The sequence below is a fragment of the Parasteatoda tepidariorum genome, chromosome 11 (genome assembly GCF_982258835.1).
Source record: "Parasteatoda tepidariorum strain Cologne lab strain chromosome 11, Ptep-v5.0, whole genome shotgun sequence".
Classification (NCBI taxonomy): Eukaryota; Metazoa; Arthropoda; class Arachnida; order Araneae; family Theridiidae; genus Parasteatoda; species Parasteatoda tepidariorum.
Window position 1 is genome coordinate 66,724,860 of NC_141765.1, and position 18,657 is coordinate 66,743,516.

At 29.4% G+C, this 18,657-nt stretch overlaps 1 protein-coding gene across 1 annotated transcript in view; it reads right to left on the reverse strand.

Annotated features, from left to right (window-relative positions):
* Nucleotides 1-4,086, reverse strand: part of LOC107437522 (uncharacterized) — an 81,883-nt gene extending 77,797 nt beyond the window's left edge. The window contains exon 1 of the mRNA XM_071187967.2: nucleotides 4,025-4,086. The gene's annotated coding sequence lies outside the window, so the exon portion shown is untranslated. The remainder of the gene's footprint in view (nucleotides 1-4,024) is intronic.
* Nucleotides 4,087-18,657: the final 14,571 nt, after the last annotated feature.

Here is an 18,657-nt window from a genome sequence, read left to right on the forward strand (position 1 = left end):
ACTGCTTTACCATCCTTCCATGGCCTGCTAGATAACATTAGGAACCGAATGATCCCTAGATTTGTTTTTATACCAACTGTGGAACGAGGTGCCGCAAAGACGCCATCAGGGACACTTGTATGCCTCAATGTCCACCTGTATCCCATCCTGCATTCGCGTTATAGGTGGCCCAAAAGTGCACTAAAACCTCATTCATTTGTATTTTTTTCTTCTAATAAATAAGTATTTTGCTTTAATTTTTAAATCACTTACGTTATGTTAACTTATGCAAAATTTTATTTCATTCTGACAATTCTTTCTAGGTGCGCTAAATTTATGGAAATAAATGTATCAATATTTATTAAATATTTTGAAGAGTTTCAATACCCTTATCTCTTAATAAATTAAGATATTACAACATTTTGAAATGCGAGAACATAGCCTATTTCTGTACTTGGTATATTTGGATAATAAAGATTTTCTGGTTAATAAGAAATGATTAAAAAGAAAAAGCCATATAAAAATATGTATAAAGTAATCCTGATTAATACTACAAAATTCAGAATAAATAAATTTTTTAATACTGTGATTAAGGTATCCTTGGCGTCGACACAAGTTTTTTGAAAACAGCCTTAATTATGATTATAATTTTAGTTTTTGTAAGTAGAGGTCCTAAAATTATAAATCTGAAGTAAACTTCACAAATTTTAAAAATATTTTTCGCAAAATAAGGGAAAATTTGAACATATATATAATGTATAGACTATAAAAAGAAAGCGAAATTTTCGTAGAAATTGTCTATTTTCCCCCAGTTGGAAGCCTTAAGTATTTGCATCATTCCAACATCTTTTTTTTTACAATGCAGTATGCTTTGACCATGTATCAAAATTTAATGATTAAACAATTACCCAGCTCCACTTACACGAAAAACTGAGACTGAATTAAAAAAATTAGTTTTGGAACTGTGCAAGGTGTAACTTAACTATATAATTAGAGCAGATGAGATTTTCGTGTTGAGAAATTAGACACAGAAACTTTATTTCTTCGAAAAAATATTCTTTTTTTTTCTCTTTTTTTTACGAATTTGTATTTTTAACTGTTTTAACAGAGGGTGTAAGCATAATGGGGAAAATATGGTCCTATTATTATGGTCCTAAGTCACTTATTATTTCATTTAGTTTAAAAACAATTTTAAAATTTTTAATTGTAAAGTACATAATTTCTATATCATTTTTATCCACAGGTGTTAAAAAAAAGGCAAAATCCGAATTTCGAATTAAAAAGAAACCAAATTTCGAATTTCTTAATCAAAAAGTTCTTGGGAGAAAAAAAGTTAAAAATATGGCTTTTAAGTTTTTGCTTAAATTATCAGTAACTATTCGAACAATTTTGATCAAATTTTGTATTTAGTTTTTAATAATCACGCAATTAAATTTTTTTTAATTTAAAAATTTTTATATTTGAAAATTAAAAAAATATTTGCTCACAATTAATTTAAGTAATAAAGTCTTGTTTGGCTTTGAGTTTCGATACACTATCTATAGTTCGAATTCCTAAATTTTAATAACAACAAACTGTTTCGTATTTATTAGTTGTGAAATGTGTTACGTTCATCAGAAGAAGTTCTTCTTACTATATAATGTTTTTAAGATGTGTTCATCACGCTACCAATGTAATACGGAATTCATCATTATTTAAAAAATATAACATTAGGATCATAAAGTCATTTATTTCATTTTTGAAAGAGTTGAAGGAGATGAGATGAGAAGTAGATGAGATGAAGGAGATGAGAGATCATTTTTTTCACTTTCAAAAGGACCGATTATTATTTCATTTATCGAAAAACAAGCATTTAAATTGTATTTTACAGATATTCTTTCCTTTTCTGTTTTATTTATCCAAACTAGTTAAATAATTTAATTTTGAAATGTTCTCTTTAGAATCAGCTGTTTCATAGCTGTTTAAACATCTTTTTATAAGATTCAGCATCGTTTTGTAATAGCTAACTTATAGTCAATATTTAATAGCATTATATATGTAATATTGCATTTAAAATACTATATCTATGATTTTATACTTTTAATTTTAGGTACATAGTAAGACGATTACAATTATATAGTTATAATTTTGTTAACCATATAAAGTTCAAAATTATACATGTGCATGGTCAGAGATATCACAACACTTAAGTAAGTAAAATTTGAATAAAACACTTTCGTGTTTATAGAAATTGAGAAGAGGTTTAAAGGCCAAACTCCTCTTAAACTCTCACTAAATAAGCCAACTAAATTAGTTCTCCTGAACTAATTTAGTTAGCTTACAATTTATTTCTCTTCAATTGACGTTAATTTGAATGTTACTCAGGTGTTTCATTTTCAGAATTTAGAAATCAGTTTCAATTAAATTCAATTAAATATGCTGCTTATTTAAATATTCTGGTTACTATGGTATAAAAAAATTAATTGATTTAAAATAGAATAAGTTATAAGTGAAACCATAGCACTCGTAGAATTAAAATTTAAATTAACGACTTTCTCGTTTATTCAGTTGAAGAAAAATAAACCGATCTTTTTAAATTTAATTTTCTGGTTATTTAACCTACAATTCGTTTTTCTACGATTTAACTAAATATGTCTATGATGCTGTGCTCTGTATTTGTGGCCATTAGCAAAGGGGGGGGGGGGAAGAAATGGGCTCTGCCCCACTTAACAGGGTCATTTGCCCCCCTTCCCGGATGATTTTTAAAATATTAACTTTTTCAAAAGAGTAATATATATATACAGGTTAATATATTATTTATATGTGTTAATATTGTTTATAATATTTAATGAGCAAATATAGATTAAAAATATAGATGAATAAATTTATCAAGTATATAATGCCCCTCCCTCATTTATGGTGGGCAATGTAAAGCGAGATTTCCTTTCCTGAATACGGGTCCTCTGTATTTAAATATCATATGAAATTTATCGAAAAATCTTCCGCATACTGTAGGAATTACAATTAAATGATTTGAAATTATTTAGAATGTTACATGTATCGTAAAATTTTTAGTATTCAAGAAGCTAATAGTTTCTTATAAATATTTCAGCTTGTCATGATTTTAAAAATTAAACTTATCATTTTATCACTTTGAAAAGTTAAAGTTCTCATAGCATCTTACAGTGAAGAAAAATTAAAATATTATTGTGTCTCATGTTTTCTTAAATAAATAAATTTTGAGTTTAAGTTTCTAATATTGTACTTCATAAACAATCTTTGAATAAAACTATATTTTTATGTAAAAATAAATCAAATATCCGTTTATAAATATCCGTATATAAATCAAATATCCAAAGTTTGGAAAAGGAAGATATGAGTCAATATTAAATAAAAAATTTTGAGCTTCAATTTTTAACATTCTGACACAAAATAATCATTTTAAAAAAATATTTTCGCTCGTAAATCAAAAGTTTGAATGAATTTAATTATCCTAAAAGGCAATAAAAAAAGGTTTAGAAGGAATTAAAATTTAATTCTACGTTTCTTATTTTTTCAAGATACATAACATCATATTTTATCGTTATGGTAATTCAATAGTTAGAATAACAATGAAAACCGAAACCGCAAATTATACGACAAATAATTTCAATAGTAATTCATTAACAAGTGCATCATATTTAAAAGGAACTGAATTTTTAAATCCACATAAGCTTAACAAAAATTGAAACTTCTATTACCAAATTTTAGTTAAATAAATAATTATTCTTTAAATTGCGTCAATTTTGTATTTCCTTTCAAATCGCATTTCTGTCAATAATTCATTTAAGCAAAACGCTTTTATCATTTGCATTATTAATTTATTTATTTAAAATATGTATATTTTTCTTATCTTTTAGTTTAATCGAACATGCATAAAAAACTAAAACTTAATCGAATATAAAAAAAAAATAGTTAAGACTCCTGTAATAGTTTCGTTTAATTACGATTTTTTTCTGGTGTATGCATAAGACGAAAACAACTCTCCTTACAACGAAACTAAACTAACTTCAAAACTTTTCCTTACCTTTTCAGGAACGGGAACTCCTGTTTCTCCAGAGAGATGAGCGCGTGATGAATTTACAGGACTCCGTTTCTCCTGAAATTGTCCTGTATTTCTAAATCTGCGCCATCTGGCGACAACAAGCTTTGTTTATGTTAAAAAAAAAAAGGAACGTAACGTTTTCTTCGTAATTCAATCATGAGGCTGTAAGACTCAAAATCGATTGGAATGATTCGATCAGAAGGTTTAATCTGTTTTCGGAATCGCTTATTATCAAGAGTAATAATTTTGACGAGTTGCTAAGTATGGGGTTTTCGGGCAATAACGTCAAAGCATTCTGAGATTGCATTAACAAACAAAGCTTTTAGGGAGTTATAAAAGTTCTGCGCATTCATTACTGTAACACAAGAATGGTTTTCTCTGCCCTCGTTTATTGACTAAATCTTCTTAGTAAATGTACTCACAAGTGGCTTTCATGTGATCCGATTCTATTCGTAACTTTCTAATAGCATCTGTTTACGATCATATTTTAAAAGTTTTTCTAACAAGCTGAAATAACATTTTTTTAATATTGGAGTATTGTAACGTAAAAACTTTTTTAAATGATTTTCAAAAAAAAATCTTTTTTTTTTTTATTTTGAGAGTATGTTTTGTTCGTTACGAACTTTTTGCTGTTTTCATCGCGATTAAATAAATTGGAAAATTTATGGAAGAAGAAAATTTTTTCAAGTATATTTTTTTCAATTGATTACGAATGGCATCTGTTTACGATCATATTTTAAAAGTTTTTCTAACCAGCTAAAATATAATTTTTTTAATATTGGAGTAATGTAACATAAAAACTTTTTTAAGTGATTTTCAAAAAAAATCTTTTTTTTTTTATTTTGAGAGTATGTTTTGTTTGTTACGAACTTTTTGCTGTTTTCATCTCGATTAAATAAATTGGAAAATTTATAGATGAAGAACATTTTTTCAAGTATATTTTTTTTAATTAATTCCGAATGGCTTATGATCCGATTTCAAAAATTTTTGCAGCTAGCAACAATAGGATTTTTTTAACACCGGAGTATTGTAACATAAAGAAAACTTTTTGAACAATTTTAGAAAAAATCTTTTTTTACTTTGAGAGAATTTTTCATTTGTTACGAACTTTTTGCTTTATTTTTATCGTGATTAAATAAATTGGGAAATTTAAATCTATATATAAATAAGAAAAAAAAATCCTCCATAAATTTTCCAATTAATTAGAAATGGTTCGTGAACATATTTTAAAAGTTTTTCATACAAACAACAATAGGATTTTTTAAATGTAAGAGTAGTGTAATGCAACAAATGTTTAAAATCATATTTTCCTTTTGACAGACTATTTTGTTCATTACGAAAGTTTTGTGGCTTTAATCTTAATTAAATTATTTGATAAATAAATGGAAAAAATTCTTCTATTGAAACTAACTTTTTTTAAAAACTATACTTTATTTTGGGAAAGTACCCATCTGCCATTACTAAAATTAAGCATGCTTTCTTGTTTTGTAACTATCTCTTTTCTTAATGAAATAAATGGCTTTCATGAAATTTGCCTTGGTTCATAGCTGTCTAGTATCATCAATTTGTAACTAAATTTTAAAAGTTTTTCTAAGAAATAATAATAAGCTTTTTTAATATTAGAGAATTTTTAGACAACAAAAAAATTATCGTTTATTTAAGACAGTATTCCGTTCGTTACAAACGTTTTGCTGCTTCATCTCGATTGAATGAATAGGGAAATTTATAGATGAAAAAAAAATTTCGTGTTTTGTATTTAAATTTTTAAAACTTTATAATAACTGTACTATATTTTGTGATACTACCCCTTTCGCACATTCATAGCAAAAGAAGAGTATATTTTCCTACTGTTTCCTTTTTCTTGGTAAATGAAATCACAAGTCGTTTCCAAGTAATCAGCCTTGATTCATAATTTTGTAATTCTATCAGTTAAAACTATATTTTAAAAGTTTTCTAACAAACAAAAATAGGTTTTCCTAATATTAGAGTATTGCAAAAGTAAACAGCACAATCTTTTTATTTTGAGAGAATATTTCGTTCGCCTCGAACGATTTGTTGTTTTTACATTAATTAAATGAATCGGAAAATTTATAGCTGAAAAAATATTTCACTTCAAAGCTAAATGGTTATAAAAATTATGCTTTATTTTGTAATACCATTCTACCTTGTTCATTCCATTCATTTCTTGTTTCTTGGTAAATGTAGTCACAAGTGGCTTTCATGAAATGCGTCATGATTCATTATTTTATGGCTTCTTTGGTTCCAGACAAATAAAATAAAGCATTCCAACAACCACCCATTTGGGCCATGGAAATTAAGACTTTAATGACTAACGTCATGATGGAGGCTATGTGATCAAAACTGTGATCAGGCTGCCACTACTTCCCAATAAATTTGATACCTAATCTAAAGCTACGTGGGCTTCAGGCCTCCTCTGGGGATCAAACCTCATAATAATTTAATTTAAAAAATTTCTTGTTTGTTTAATAAACCATGTAATTCTGAAAAAAATCACATCTTCTCAGCCCCACTTTCTAATTTCAACACAATTTTCAATCATATAAGAACTATATTTTTAAGAGCTAAATGAAATAAGTTAAATACAAAGATATGCTTTTTATTATCACATACATTATAAAACAAACACTTTAGAAAATAAATAGACTGTAAAAGGATTTCGCAAAATTGAGCAACAATGTGTCAACATAGTTCAGAAACAAATATAGTCGAAATTAAAAACCCTATGTATTCAAAATTCAAACAGTCTTCACTCATTTTTGTGCGAAATGCATAGTCTCAAAAATTATGAAAGGTAGGGGAACAAAACAAAAGCATGACATATTATTTCAAGGGATGTATAAGCGATGCAGTTAGGAAAATATGCTCTCAATAGCTTAGGCAGGGGACCGATAATTTCACTCTTCCCTTAACGATTGGTTAATTTTAAAGAAAACGGTCATAAAAGTGCCTATTTTGCCAAATACACGTATTTGATTAGTGCTGACATCTAGTTTAAAATAAGCTAACTATTTACAATTACCTTAAAAATATCCTGGTACTGCCATCTGGTGTGTAAGATGAGAAATAAAATGTTTTCTGGGCAAAAGAAATGAATTATTCTATTCTTATTGGCGCGTTACTACTGAACACTCCTGCCAAAAATTTCACGGGAACGAGAAATAGAGGGCGAAACCTCATCCCGTCATTTTCACGGGAACGAGAAGGAAGGGGTTAAATCACTATACCTTAAAAACGTTTCAGCGAATGGAATGTATGTGACTATGTGTCATTTTAACGGTCACTATATAAAGCTTCCTAGTTCTCCATGTACCGGGGTGTACAACTTTGGTGGTTAGAGCATCCTATTACTATCCCAGATGTCCCTGATTTGAATCCTGCCGGCAGTCAACGAACACCTTTCTCACACATTTCTTCCTCCATATCACGTTTACATACATATTCCTCTTCACTTCGAATTGGAACATAGGGCTTCTATCATGGCTTTCCATCTCGCTCTATTTTTGGCCAGATATTTTAACACTCTCCGTGTCTTTCTCATTGTTTTCAATTCGTTTTGAATCGTTCTGCACCAAGTATTTTCAAGTCTCCCTCTTTTTCTATTGCCCTGAGGTCCCCAATCAAAAAGTTGTTTTACTTTTAGTTTTTCAGGTTTACGTGGAACATGACCAATACATTTCCATTTTCGTTTTTTCAATTTCCTGATCAATCGATTTCTGTTTTACTTTTCTAAGGTTTTCTGCCTTACAAATTTTATGGAACCACTTGATACGCATTATTCTTCTTAAACAGTCGTTAATAAATAATTGAAGAGTTTTCATGTAATTTTATTGCAGTGTCATGTCTCAAATCCATATAGTAGGACAGATTTAGCATTGGGTTTGAAAGTTATAATTTTTGTTGAATTTGTTATGCTTTTGTTTTTCGAAAATTTACTGTGAATAGCGTAACGGCTTCGGACTTTGTTTAATTTATTTAGTATATCTTCATCAGTTCCTGATTTGTTATTAATTATGCTTCAACGAGCGTGAAACTGCCTACCTCCTCCAGTTTAACATCACTTTTGAGACTATGCATTTTGCTTAAAAATTAGTATTTTCTGTTTGAACATTAAATAATGGGGTTTTCAAATTCGACTATATATGTTTCGGGGCTATTTTGAAGCAGTTTCACTAAATTTTGAAAAATATTTTTTTACCTTATAAAAAATACTTTATTAAATAAATTTCTTATAAAAAATATTTATGAAATAAAATTGTTTTTATATTATTTATATTAATTGTTTCTATATTAATTGCTTTTATATTAATTGTTATTGTTGAATTTAAAACTAAACAAGTGTCAAAATATTACCCAAAATTTTCACGAGCATTAGTTATTTAATAGCGGTAGAATGAAATTTGGTGTTAATTATACGAAATCCACTAAGACTAGGCAAAACGCAATTCTCCAAAGAATTAATTTATTTGGTGATACCCTTTATTAAGCTAAAATATACCCGCTTTGGTTTTGGATTCAATAATAGGGCCATAAAGATGACTTGCAAGGAGGTTTTCTTATATTTATGAAGACATTGCGGGCGAACTTTTATTCTATCGGCATTAAAGAGACCATCCATTTTCTTTTATTTATTTAGATTGAATTTTATATGAAGCTTAAATATTTTCCCATTAAAATAATTTTTATGAATAGAATATTACATTTTTTGAGTATTTTTTTTATTGAATAAAGCTCTTATCTGCTAGTCTTTCATAAAATAACTTAATAAAATACTGAAGATGTACTCGTTTTTTTTTAATATTTTGAGGATCATTTTTATAATGTTCTGAACAATGATAACGGCTCTTATTAATTGTCATTGTTTAATTGTGCTTTGCATCAAATTAAAGATGTTTAAACAATGTTAATTATTTCCTATGACTGTTTTCATTTAAATAAACATTGCAAACTTATTTTTTATTATTATCAATAATTTTAATTAAATAATTTTAATTAAGGAAGTTTAGGCAAAATTCTTAAGACATGCTAGGAGTGAATGACGAATTTAAAACAGGAAATGACAAGTTATCAACGAAAAAAGTGGAAAATAAATAAGGATGAAAAACAAAACTAGAAAAACCGCAGTAGCCTAGAGGTAAATCAACGCAGTTCTTCTTCTTCTTCTTTAAATTCCGAACTTAAGATCTTCCTTGAGAAAAAAAATTTCAATTCTCGCGCATTTCTAAGTTGTATAACTCTGCATCAGTTCAAAATTCCTTTTCATTAAAAAAATAAGTAAATAATATATATGAAATGTATATATATGAGTATGTGAAATGTATATGTTATATTTTTCGTTTAAAATATAGTTCAGAAACAACACTTGCATTTGAACTCCTTATTAAAACGAAAAAGATATGAACACTGAACGAAAATTAAAAAGATATGCATGGCTAGCGAAAACGAAAAAGATATAAACGAAAGTTAAAATGATGTAAAAATTATGATGAAGATATATGAAAGATAGCAACTAAAGTAAATGAAAGAAATTTATTATGAACGGAAGTGAAATAAAGAACTCAGTTAAAAGAGGTTCTAGTAGTGCCCCCAAAACGGCTAACGATATAAAAATCATGGAAAGAGAAGAGTAAGGTGTGATATGTTCTGCTTAAACTAGAGAATTTATTCTCACCAGGTTTTAATAATTATTACTAAGTTCGTCCCGTAGTGAACTGATCCTAAGGACACGGTTCCCAGTAGAACACGGAAGTCAAGCATCACTGGTTGCGGTCAGTAATCGGGTGGGTGACCACTTTGATCAGCCTGCGCAGAGACCGAGAGTGCACGGTATCGGTCCTTGTTAAACTGTTCTACCGTAAAGTGCTCGACTTCGCGCGTAGGTCGTCGGGCTACCAAAGCAGAGGAGCCATCCCCTCTGCAGAGGATCAAAATTGCATCGTTTTAAAAATAACCACCATTTGCATAAACAACGCGGCGGAGTCTGAGGACAAAATTCACATACGCTCTATCAAATGTTTGTAGTAGTAATGGTCTGCTATGCAGCCCAAAAATTTTTTCACAATGCTCCACCCACAAGAACCGCGATGACTCAGGGGATAGAGTGTTCGCCTTCCAATTAGGCGAACCGAGTTCGAATTCCAGTCGATATGAATTCCGCATCCGGTTTGCACCGACCACGGTGCTGACGTGAAATATCCTCAGTAGTAAACGGATCATGGGTTAGAGTCCCTTTGCCGTCAGGCTAACCGTGGGAGATTCTCGTGGTCTTCCTCTCCATGTAACGCAAATGCGGATTAGCTCCAACAAAAAGTCCTCCACGAAGGCAAATTTCTCCCAATACTCGATCCAGGAGTTCCCTTGTCTTCTGAATTGGGTTCAAAATTACAAGACTGCGGAGTTGAACATTAGTAGTCGTGAACCCATAAGATTGGGTCGGCTGTTCAACGACGGTTATAAAATAAAATAAACCAGCCACACGTGCAAATTGACATCACTGTTGGGGTATCAGAAAAGCTGATCTGTCAACCACTCCTTCAGGGGCACCGCATTTGGTGGGCCGCCGCTGCTCCCACAGTAAGAAAGACTGATTCCAAAGAGAGAGAAGAAGGAAAGACATGTCTCTGACCGGGAATCGAACCCGGGACCTTTCTAATTTGAGGTCAGTTCTTTAACCATACAAGGCGTTCAACTCAGCTAAAAAAAACTATTTTATAGTTTTGACGAAATCGGCAACTAACTGTTAAAAATTGGAGAAAATAAATTGTCGTTTTCTAAGCAGAGCGTAGCTATTCTCCGTCATTCCATGCTTTTTCTTTTAATTAATTGTTAAAATCGTTAGCTCTTTTCGAGACATACAGTGAGAATTTAGAATCATCACATGTAGGAAAAATAGCAAGAATAGGAAGCTCTTTTTTTTTTCTTTTCAAATTACTAAAATTCGTTTTTTTTTAATGATCTAGCGAAAAATAATAAAGATCCATTCAGACGACTAATCACAATATATTTTTTAACATGAAATTTCGCAATTTTTTGTAAAATGACGATTGTTATTTCTTTCCAATCAGCTCTTTCCATAAAACTAAAAGTAACAACGTTTTGTATAGCGAATATGAATGCTATTTAAATTAATGACGGAAACATGACATAAAATCATGATTAATAGCCTAAACTACAATTGAAAACTCTCATTTGAATCTGAAAAGGCGCATTCGTAAAGTATCACATTATTCATTAACAATTGAATAACTAAGTATTAGCTTCTAACCGCAAATTTCAGATAATAAACAATATCTTGTCTTTGAATGAATATATTTCATACACTATTACTTAATTTAACATAATTATTTATAAATCAATTTCAATACATACAATAGAATTCTAGAAAATTTAGTTAATATTCAGGAAATCATGTTTAAATATGGTTAATACTTAAACAAATATGGTTAATATTTAAACATAGCCTGATCAACAAAATCTTTGCATGTGTTTGTGTTAATTTTGGGTAAATTTTTTATTGTACATTCATAAGCGAAATATTTGAATATTTTTTCAAATGTTTTGGCTCTCTTGCTTTATGGATCGTTGACAGATTTACTCTGTATTACTCATCAAAAAAACGCGATACGCGTTTTTTTTAAAAAACAATGAACATAAAAAAGAAGTTTTCCAAATTCTATTAAACAAATTTACTTTTTCTTTATTATTAAAAACGCTTATTACACTTGTGGTTTGTATTTTAGTTTTAGTTTCTTGCTTAGAAAGGTAATTCTATTTTTGTTAGGAGCTCCAACTTGCCCAATATTAAGTTTTTCATAACCTACAACAATATTTAAAAAAAATCAAGCCAATCAAAAAATACAACTAATTAAGATTTCAGATTTTTGTCTGATTTTCTAAATGATGGCTTTTGAAAAATAAAAAATTTTGTGATTTTTTCTTTTTATTTGTAAAATAGATTTTGTAAACACTTTAAACTGAAAAGGAATCGTATGTTCAAACTTTATGATCATATTTATAATTAGAACTTAACAAAACTAACCGTCGTTGAACAGCCGATCTAGTTTTGGGTTTAGAACTAAAGAAATATATAACAGGACGCCACAAGGTGTGCTCACATGTCGTATTTTCTTTTGATACAAATTTCGATAAACACAAGCGACAGCTCCTGTATGTAACTCCTATAGTATGCAACCAATTTTATTTAAATGTACTTCATCAGAACTGACTGAAATTATCAACAGGAGAAATTAAAAGTGGTGAAATAGTTCATAAATATAGAAATTTGTAAAGGAATTTAGTGGTACTAACCACTACCTTTAAAAGGGGGAAGCATTTTTTCAAGATACTTTAGTCGTAGTCACTATTTTATGCTATTATATTACTGATAAATTTAATGTAACTGCATCCTGTGTGCTTATTCAAAAGTATTTCTTTAAATAATTAACCCGTCACGTTAATTATGTTTATTAATAATATTTTTCTTGTATTAGAAATATTGATGAGCTATACAAAACGATAAACTTATTAAATTATTTCTAGCGATACTATTTGAAATTTAACAAAAGAAGAACATTAACATTATACTTTTTGATGAGTATTAATACGCTTCAAAAAATTATGTAATGCAAATTATGTAAAATGGAAGCATTTATCAAAAAAATAAGATAATGTTCTATTTCTTTTGAAAAACTATAACCTCCATCATCAAATTTCAAAAGCACTTTTGTCGCAGTTTTATAACTTAATTTAAACCAACTTTTATTTAAAAATATTTAGTTAATATGGAAAAAAACAAAAATGTTGTAAGACGCTTGAATATTTCTCAACACTTCTTAATACAACATTTAAAGAATAAAGCAACTTAGCTCGATAGAAAAAAAAAGACCTTCCTTAATCAAGTAGCTAAAAAGTTACATGCAGTTACATTTTAACTACCAGATGAAAGAAAGCTAGTTATTTTCGAAACGCATAGTTTTTTTTTAATTCAGTTAATTATGCTAATAAATTTTCGTAATTATATTCTATCAATCAAATTATCCACATTAAATAAATATGATTCCCCCCTGTTTGTTACAAAATTATTATGTACTTTAAATGTACTGTTATCAACTACGTGTATGCATATTTTAAATACTGAGATTTAAGTAAACAAAAATTACTTCACTTATTTCTGGTTGAATTAATTCCAAATACTTCAAAATCAAGTCCATAAAAAATGAATTAAACTAATTTCTCCCTTTTATAACTTTGTCAGCTGTTGAGAGTGGCTAGATAAAAAAAAAATCCTTCTTTGAACAAAGCTCTCAACGTTTTATTTTACGAGGTAAGCAAAAGGAAATGAAAGAATCAGTCACGTTTCTTAGTTTAAAAATATCGATCAAAGTATGAAAAGAACTTGATTTGACTAATTATATTTTCATCCCCTATTCATTTTACCCAACTATTCTTTCACAAAACCCAGCATTTAGTTTTAGATAATGGGTTTCTTTTTTAAAAATATAAACCCATTTGTAAGAAAAATATTTAAATAAAATTAAATTCAAAGGTGTTTCTGAAATCAGCGTCATTTATGTGTGATGCGTTTTCGTCATCTACATCTTTTTCCACCTCTATTTATCATTTCGAAAAATCTCACGCATGAAGCAAATTCAAAGATTTCTTGAAAGACTTACAGGCATAAAATTGTTGTATACAGAAGTTTGCATGTGATTTTCATTGTTTTAAATCGCAGCAACTTCAGGATTATAAGTCTTGCAATAAAAAATAAAGAATTTTGATTGTTCCCTCAGAGTCCATCAATTACAATACTCATTGAAGTTTAAATCAACTGAAATTTACTTAGGAAAAATATTTTTTTAAATCTATTTTTGTTTTTAAAATGCTTGAAATTTTAAAATTACGATGCTTATTTTATGCTTATTTTATTTTTATAAGAAATAAAATTGTAAAAGAAAAGGTTTCAATGCGCATTTGCTAATTAAAAGCTTAAATAATAGATTGAAATGCTATCTTCTCAAAAATACGGAATCATTTGCCATGCATATTAATATTTTTTTATTGAAAATATTTTTCTTTAAGTGGAAATATTTCTCTCATAAATGGATTATTTAGAGATTAAAAATCACGACTATGAAAGCTTGTTTCCTTCATTAATTTAACTGAAATTATGATGGTACACTGAAAGAATTTTTATTCTAAAATAATCAACAGCAGTCTGCCCATTTCATTAACCACAAAGTTTATGGTTCGAAACATTTTTTTAATCTTTACGGTTTGAAATCGTTTACAGCTGGTACTGTTTAAAATTCGTAAATGCAAAACTATACTGTCCTGTAACCTCTTTCAACTAGCTTAGACTCTAAACTATAGAAATGAAACTTAAACGGAATTTGGAGCACTGTGGGTGCTGCGCCATTTATGCGTGAATGATAGTTTCGTATTTTAGTAGTCCAGGGTCACCAATTAAAGAGTGCATGACACTAGAAACCCTTCCTGTGTTGAAGGAAGGAAAGAAATAATGTAGTATCAACTCTGGCATTCGAACCCTTGTTCTGACGGTCATGAGATTGGCAGATTAGCTCTCTCAGCTATAGTATGTAAACAGCTTCACGGGATAAAATGCCTTTTTAAGATGGACCTAGATGGCGCTGATAGAATTCTGGTTGCTTAACTTTATTAAGAAAAAGCAATCGATAAAGTTTTTTCTCACGCTTAACAGTTTGAAAATCATCTTCCTTATGATTATTTGACTGCTTTGATTAAATATGGTAAAATAACAATTAAATAAACTGCTATTTAACCATTTTTACCGAGAAATTTCTAACAGTGTACTTGTACGCATCTGAAGTACACAAAAATGTTAAAAATTATAATAAATTTACTGCACTATATAATTATTTGTCTAAGATAATAATGACTGTACCCGCTACAATAAATTAATAATATAAAAATCATGTCTATTTTGGTCCAAAATCTTTAAGTCAGGAAGTGATGACTAACAGAGGAAAATGTCCATTTAATTTTTAATCAAAAATTAAACTTAAAACTTAGAAAAATGCTTTAAAGACAGTTACTTAAAATTTAAAAAAATTTACACTTTAACTTAGGAAAACAAACCTGTTTATTCCGAAAAAAGAATTCTACTTGAGAAACATAGACAAAATAATACAGACCTGCTGCATTACTAGGTTTCATTGTTTTCCTATGAGTCGCATATATATATATTATTCATCTTAACTGCTCAAGTACACGCGAAAATATATACGATTATGACACAAGTGTACTGAAGTGGAAAGACATTCGAATATTTGGTAGAAAGCATGCATAACAGAACCTTTTAGGGCGATTTCGAGCTTTATGTTTCAAACAAGACTCTTTCCAATTGAGAATTCTTTTTATATAATTGAAGGTCTTCAAATATTTACATCTTAGATATACATATTTTGAAAAACTGTAGGTTTGCGCCAAATATATTTACGGAATGAACGCCAAATATTTTTAAAACAGATAAAGTAGATTGACACTTAATTATACAATTTTATTAGTAAATTTTTTAACTACTTGTCAGTTATTTAACTACTACTTTTAATCCAAATTCTCAATGTCTTAATAATTCTCAATATTCTGAATATAAGAAATATTTTTATCACAAATGTGTTTTCTTATTTTAAAAATATTTTTCAATGAAAAAAATATAAATTGAAGCAAGTTTGTTCATAACTTAAATAAGAATACTAGGTTAATCAAATTATAAGTTAATCAAATACTGCTGGGCCGGGATAGCCTGGTTGGTAGGGCATTGGGCCCATGTCCAAGAGGTCGTGGGTTTTATCCCTGCTGGCCGAAGACTCTCTGTGTAGTAAATGGTAACTGATGCACGTTAAATCTGTCGAGTTTCGAAGTCCTCCATGTTCCCATAACAAATCAATATCTCAGGGGGTACTGGATTGGAGATTGATCGTTCTCTGATTCAGGTCTAAATTACGATCTGTGGATGAATGAATGGATGTATGAATTTGTCCGCTCTATAAACGGGTGTGACGTATAAGTGTGGCAGAAGTCGAATTCTTGGCCATAGATGGCGCCACAGGAAAACAAGAACAATCGCAACCCCTCTGCCTCATACGTCAACAACAACAACAATCAAATACTACTAAGTACTACTAAGTCAATCAAATTATCATCTTACTCTGCAGTAGCTCATTTACACAAAAAATACAGAATAAAGTTCTAAAAAATACATAATAAGGTTCATTTAAAAAATACATAATAAGTTTTTAAAGTTTTCCTTTAAAACATTGAATTAAAAATAAAGAAAGTACTTTGATACTTCGGTATATAAAATGAAAAATTCAAAAATTATATTTGAGAATTATATTAAAATTGTGTTAATAATTAATAATAATTAATTAATTGAAATCCTATTATAATAATTCAAAAGATATTCTTAAAAATTATTTATGAATTGTTTTGAATTTTTTAATTGCTTAGAATCGTTTCATAATTGTTAGGCCACATTTTTTAATTTCTAACAAAACCATTCGAAAACTTCGCCTTTTTAAGATATTATTGTTGTTGGAACTAATCTCAAATAAAATAAGTAGTAGTATATACTTGACAATGTGAACACTTCATTTGCTTCATGTATTTTGAAGGTGGAAAAGATAACTTGTCTCCAGCGCTTAAAAATAGGCTTAAGAAGTGAATGAACAAAACATATTTAAAAAAGAAAACTCAAAGTTGCCAACGAAAAATTGAAACGGGGAAGAAACAAAACTAGAAAACCGCAGCAATCAAGAGGCTAATCATGGCAGGATGCCATTTAAAGTGCTGTTGAGGGTGGGTGAGAAATTCAAGTCGTCAACCAGAAAATCCACTTCCATATGAGCCGGGATAGCCTGGTCGTTAGAGCCCGGGAGTCTTCGGCCGGTGGGGCTCGAACCCACGAACACCGCCGGCCGAAGACTCCCCGTGTAGTAAAGTGACTGATGCACCTGAAATCTGTCGAGTCGCAAAAGTCCTCCATGTTCCCATAACAAAACAGTACCTCTGGGGGTACGGGATTAGAGATCGATCGTTCTCTGATTCAGGTCAAAATTACGATCTGTGGATGAATGAATGGATGTATGAATGGGTTCGCCCTGTAAACGGGTACGACGTATGGTGTGGTAGAAGTCAAATTCTTGGCCATAGATGGCGCCACTAGAAAACAAGAACAATCGCACCCCTTCCGCCTAAACAGGCATACGTCAACAACAACAACAACAACGTCGATATGAATGAAACAGGATTCAATAAAACTTATCAAGACGAAAAGAGGAACAGAAGGATTTAGCGAATCATTAATTGCTGAACATTGTTGTAACCTAGGACAAATTTACTATTGATAACGCCAAAATTCTTACCAACTCTGTTAATCAATTCATCTTCATGCATAGAAATCTTATTTTGGCCGATACCCTGTTTAAAGATATTAGCTCTTCTCACTAACACTCAGAAATGCAGCCTGCCATGTTAAGCCTCTTGGCTCCTGCAGTTTTTTTAAGTTGTGTTCTTTCACCTTTATTTTATTTTTAGTTTTTTTCTTCTTCTGTAACTTTTCTTCTTCTAATAACATGGTAATAACTGTTTCAGACATTTTTATCTGTGTTATATGGAAACCGTCCTCCACCACCGTTTAAATGCAAAACGTTGTCGCCAAGCGGTATTTAATATTAACTGCGATTACATTGAGAGAAAAAAAGCGTAAGTTTAACATGTTCATTAAAGTCATAATCCTGTGATTAAAGTTCCTGTATAGTTTTAATGAACATTTCACACTATGTTAATGATAAAAATGAACGATTTCACTAAGCCATTATTTTTAGTGTTAGAGGACTAAAATACTTGCATTAAAACAAATTTAAAAAAAGAGTTAAACAAATAACAATGTTATTGTTTAATAATTTTTAACATGACAGACAAAGATCCACATTTGCATTACATTCTAGATAAAATGATTTTAGACATTTAAACAAATAAACGGGGGGTTATTAAATAGTAACGACGATTACATTGAAGAAAGTAAATGTAACATGTTAATTAAAGTTATAATCCTGTGTTTAAAGTTCCTGTATAGTTTTAATTAACACTTTACTCTATGTTAATGATAAAAATAAATGACTTCACCAAGCCATTATTTTTAATGTTAGCTAACTAAAATACTTGCATTAAAATAAATAAAAAAAGAGTTAAAACAATAACAATGTTATTGCTTAATAATTTTTAACATGACAAAAACCCACATTTGCATTACATTCTAAATAAAAGGATTTCAGGCATTTAAACAAATATTCTCTATAAACCAGTTGGATGAAAGTTATTGAAAGGTGTTTTCATATTCTTCACTGCATCCAATCATAACAGCTAAAAGCTTCATTGTCAAAACGTCAAGTCTTTCCTCGAAGGTTAATAACGATTTGTCTCCAAAATAGTTTAAAATTCAACACACTAAGTATTTTCATTTAAGAAACGACGTGATTTTCATGAATAATCGCCGAATTTAGGAATGTATCTTTGCGTCGAGAAAAAATACTGCGACAATGGTGTGGCATTTGAAA